Genomic DNA, 5,700 nt, shown 5'->3' on the forward strand with positions numbered 1-5,700 from the left:
TCTTGCATTTGACTCATCAGTGTCAGTGTTTGGCTTCACAGCAACTACAAGTTACCGCTGTACAGCAAGGCGGCATACCAGGATTACACGACCTAGAAGAAGGTTTCACCAAAACAGGCAGGCCTGAGAGCCACGGAGTAGGGCCACCCACCTTTGGCTTGGGAGCATGACTTCTACGCCAACTGCTCTTTCTATGCTGCTGCTGCTAAGTGGCATCAAGTCATGTTACGTGCCATCCAGTCGTGACTCATAGCGACAAGAGCTCTAAATGTTCTATACTGTGCCAACCTAGCCATCTCAAAGGCACTTATTCCCACCACTCCAGTCACAGAATCGATCCATCTCACCAAAGGTCTTCCTCTCTTTCGCCGTCCCTCCACTCTGCCAAACATGATGTCCCTCTCCAAGGACCAGTCCCTTCTTGCAACATGCCCAAAATATTTCAGACGAAGCTTCAGAATCCTTGACTCCAGGGAACACTCTGGCTTCACCCACTCCAGGACAAACCTGTTTGTTCTCCTAGCAGTCCATGGTATATTCAACACTCGTCTCCAGCACCACAGCTCAAAGGCATCAATCCTCTTTCTATCAACCCTATTCATTGTCCAACTCTCTGATGAATAGCATATAATTGTGAAGACTATAGCCCGGATCAGGCGCACCTTAGCCTCCAGCCTAACATCTTTGCTCATCAGTACTCCTGAGAGGTCCCTCACAGCCGACTTTCCCAATGCAATTCGTCTCCTGGCTGCTGTTACCAAGAGTGTTGACTGTGGAGCCAAGTAAATTAAAACTGTTAACTATCACAATCTCTTCACCATCCATGCTGATGCTGCCAATTGGCCCAGTGGTTAGAATCTTTGTTTTCTTGACATTGAGCTTCAGTCCATATAGGAGGCTGTAGTCCTCCTGCAGCAATCGCTTCAGGTCCTCCTCAGTTTCAGCAAGCAGGGTTGTGTCATCTGCATAACACAGGTTGTTGATGATTCTTCCACCAATCCTGATGCCACATTCCTCTTCATATACCCCAGCATCACGGATGATCTGTTCTGCATACAGATTGAAAAGGTATGGAGACAGAATACATCCCTGACAACCCCCTTCTTGATTTTGAACAATGTAGTGTCTCCTTGCTCTGTTCTGACAACTGCCTCTTGGTCCAAGTATAAGTTTCGTATTAGCACAATCACATATTCTGGGATTCCCATTCTTGTCAGAGTCAGGCACAGTTTGTGATCCACACAGTCAAAAGCCTTTGCATAGTCAATGAAGCACAGATAGACATTCTTCTGGTATTCTTTGCTTTCTGCTAAGATCCATCTCACATTAGCTATAATATCCCTAGTACCACGACCTCTTCTAAATCCAGCCTGCACATCTGGCAGTTCTCTGTTGACATATTGTTCCAAACGTTTTTGGATAATTTTCAGCAGAATCTTGCTTGCATGTGATATCAATGATATTGTTCGATAATTTCCACACTCTGTTGGGTCACCTTTCTTTGGAATGGGAACAAATATCGATATTTTCCAGTCAGTGGGCCAGCTGGCTGTTTTCCAGATTTCTTAGCACAACTTAGCACATCCAGGGCAGTGTCTGTTTGTTGAAATATGTCAATTGGTATGCCGTCAACTCCTGGAGCCTTGTTTTTTGTCAATTCCTTTAGAGCAATTTGAACTTCCTCTCTCATCACCATAGGCTCTTGCTCATATGTCATTTCATGAAATTCTGTGTCAGCCAATTCCTTCTGATACAGTGACTCTGTTTATTCCTTCCATCTTCTCTTGATACTTTCTGGATCATTTAATATACTGCACAAAGTATCCTTAAGTATTGCCACCTGTGATTTGAATTTGTTTCTCAGCTCCTTCAGCTTAAGAAACGCTGAGTGAGTTCATCCCTTTTGATTTTCTGACTCCAGCTCTCTGCACATTTCATTATAGTATCTTGCTTTATCGTCCTGGGCTGCCTTTTGAAATTTTCTGTTTAGCTCTTTGATTTCTTGGTTTCTTCCTTTAGCTTTGGCTTCTCAGCTGTAAACATAGGTCATTGAAACAACCTAACTATTGTTAATGTGGCATCAAGTCACCTGCAAGTCATAGCGACCCTATGTAAAACAGCTCTGAACCCTGCTCTATCCTGAGACAACCTTATTGTCTCTGACAAACCTACTTTCATTAACTCTGTCCCCAAGCATAATGCCCCTCTCCAAGGACTGGTCCCTCTCTGCAACATGCCCAAAGGATGTCAGATGGCGCTTCAGAATCCTTGTCTCCAAGGAGCGGTCTCGTTTGACAATCTCCAGGATGAACCTGTTCTCAGCAGTTCATGGTATATTCAATACTCCAGCACTTCAGCTCAAAGGCATCCATTCTCTATCATCCCTAGTCTTTCCAGCTTTCTGATGAATAACATGTAATTGGGAAGACCATGGCCTAGGTCAGGCACAGCTTAGTCTCCAGAATGACATCGTTGCTTTTCAGTACTCTGGAGAGGTCTGTGACAGCTGAGTTCCCCAGTGCAATTCGTCATTTGATTTTCTGGCTGCTGGTACCAAGAGTGTTGATTGTTGAGCCAAGCAAATGAAAGCTGTTAACAATCACAATCTCTTCACCCTCTATCATGAAGCTGCCAATCGGCCCAGTGGTGAGAATACTTGTTTTCTTGACGTTGAGCTTCAATCCATACTGAAGGCCACAGTCCTTGACCTTTCTGCAGCAAGTTCTCAGATCCTCACTTTCAGCAAGCAAGATTTTGTCATCTGTGTAATGCAGATTGTTGATGAGTCTTCCTTCAATCCTGATGCCACCTTTTTCCTCAGAGTCCAGCCTCCCAAATGATGCGTTCTACATATAAATTGAAAAGGTATGGAGATAAGATACATCCCTGGCATACACCCTTCCCAGTTTTGAACCATGAAATGTTTCCTTCCTCTGTTCTGACTCTCTCTCCTGGTCCAAGCATAGGTGTCAAGCACAATCAAGTGTACTGGAATTCCCATTCTTCTCTGAGGTAGCTACAGTTTGTTGTGATCCACACAGTAAAATGCCTTTGTATAGTCAGTGGTACTCTTCTGCTTTCAGTCAAAATTCATCCAACATTAGCTATAATATCCCTAGTACCACAACCTAAGCTTAAACTGCACCTTTGGCAGTTCTCTGGTGATACTCTCTGTTAAAGTGATTTTTGGATAATTTTCAGCAGAATCATGTTTGCATGTGATACTAATGTTATTATTCAATAATTTTCACACTTTATCAGATCACCCTTCTTTGGAATGGGAACAAATAAAAAATCTCTTCCACTCAGTTGGCCAAGTGGTTGTACTCCAGATTTCTTGGTACAACTTGGTGAGCACATCCAGGGCAGAGGCTGTTTATTAAAATATGTTAATTGGTATGCTGTCAATTCCTGAGACCTTGTTTTTTGCCAATTCTTTCAGAGCATCTTGAACTTCCTTCATCACAACAGGATCTTGTTTATATGTTGTTTCATTAAATTCTTGTGTCCACCAATTCCTATTGGTACAATGACTCTACTCTCTTCATCTTTTAATGCTTCCTGGATCATTTAATATTCTACCCAAAGCATCCTTCAGCATTGCAACTCGAGGCTTGAATTTGTTCTTCAGTTGCGTCAACTTAAATGCTCAGCAAGTTCGGCCCTTTTGATTTTTCGACTCCAGCTCTTTGCACATTTCATTATAATATTTTGCTTCATCTTCTCATGCTGCTCTTGTTAATCTTCTGTTCAGCTCCTTCATTTCCTTATTTTTCCCTCCTTTGGATTGGCTTCTCAGCGCTCAAGAGCAATATTCAGAGTCTCATCTAACATCTGTCTTGGTCTCTTCTTCCTTCTCTGTCTTTTTAATGACCTCTTGCATTCTTCATGGGTGATATTCTTGATATCCTCCCACAGCTCATTTGGTCTTCGCTAATATTCAAGGTCTCAAATCTGTTCCTGGGATGGTTTTGAAATTCAAGTGGGATAGACTTAAGGTCAAATTTTGGTTCCTGTGGATTTTACCTTTTTTAGCTTCATCTTGAGCTTGCATATAAGTAGTTGGTGGTCTGTTCCACAATCTGCAACTGGTCTTGTTTTCATAGCTGATATCAAGCTTCTCCAGTGATTCTTCCCACAGATGTATTCGATTCCTAGATTCCTAGGCATACCATCAGGTGAAATCAATATATATATATATATATAGTCTTGTTTTATATTTCTTATAAGTATTTGCAGTGAATAGGTCACTGATTATACATAACTCTTATCATTCTGTCTCCATCATAATTTTTGTCACCAAGTCCATGTTTTCCAACTACTGATCCTTCTTCCTTGTTTCCAACTTGCATTTGTCACCCATTATTATTAATGCATCTTAATTGCATGTTCAATCAGTTTCTGACTGCAGAAGTTGGTAGAAGTCTTCCAGTTCCTCCTTTTTGCCTCTAGTTGTTGGCGCATATTTTTGAATGATAGTGATAGTCACTGGACTTCCTTATATTCATATGGATATTATCCTGTCACAAGACTGTATTTCAAAACGAATGTAGAGATGACCTTAAAGCAACCCCATTTTCCCTCACCTTTTCATTTCTGGCATAGTAGATCATTTGATTGTCTGCTTCAAAATGTCCCATGCCAGTCCATCTCATTTCGCCAATACGTAATATGTCAATATTTGTGTGTCCCACTTCTTAACAATGCCCAATTTTTCTACATTCATGCTTCTCACATTCCATGTTCCAGTCACAAGTGTCTGCTTACAACTGTTCCTCATCCTTTGTGCTTCTATATTTGAGGGCTCAGGCTCAGTTGCCATGTCTGCTAGTCTACTGTAAGTGTGCTCTATTGTACATAGAGTTTTCAGAGGCTTGCTATTTCGGAAGTGAATGTCCAATCCTTCCTAGTCTGTCTTAATTTGAATGCTCAGCTTTAGAACAGAACCTGACAGATAAGGATTTTACAGAAAGGAGCAGATGAAAGACAATTTGCTATTATAGAACAACTGACAGATGCAGTATTGCTCCCACACTTGGCAAGATTTGTCTTACCCCATTCCTTTCCCCACACCACCAGCATCCCCTTCCACTCCCACCTACCCCATTCAACACTTCTCTCTTCCCATCCAGCCCTTGATATGATGGCTTAGGTCCTTCTGTGCTGCTGTGATTTTGGATGCATTGTGCCTCTTGCTGCTGCGGCCAATCTCTCTTGAGTTTAGGAGTCTCTCAGTCCAAATTCCAGGTACTAGAATTGGGGAAGTTTCTTTCCTGAGATGGTTCTGAGGAAAAGCCTTGAGCTTTTTCTCCAGGACTGACTTCTTGTGGTTTTGTGCCTATTATCCAACCTAACTTAAGGAACTTATTATTTCCATATTGCAATTGGGGGGAGGGGAGGGTAATTGCCAAGGTCACAGAGCAAGTAAGACACAACTGTTGCCTTCATAAAGCAGATTGTTGTTTGTTGTTATGTGCCATCAAGTCACTTGTGACTCATAGTGACCCTGTCTATGTTCAACATCCCTAAACCCTGCTCTGGTCTGTTCCAATCGCACAGTCTCCAACACACACCCTCCGATTACCCCAGTCATTGAATGAATCCACCTCATAGAGGGTCTTCCTCTCCTGTGCTGTCTGTCTACCTCCCAAGCATGATGTCTCTCTCCAAGGACTGGTCCCTCCTTGCAACATGTCCAAA

This window comes from Elephantulus edwardii, unplaced genomic scaffold, assembly GCF_000299155.1.
Source record: "Elephantulus edwardii isolate Elephantulus edwardi_28Jun2011 unplaced genomic scaffold, EleEdw1.0 scaffold00031, whole genome shotgun sequence".
In the NCBI taxonomy this organism is placed as follows: Eukaryota; Metazoa; Chordata; class Mammalia; order Macroscelidea; family Macroscelididae; genus Elephantulus; species Elephantulus edwardii.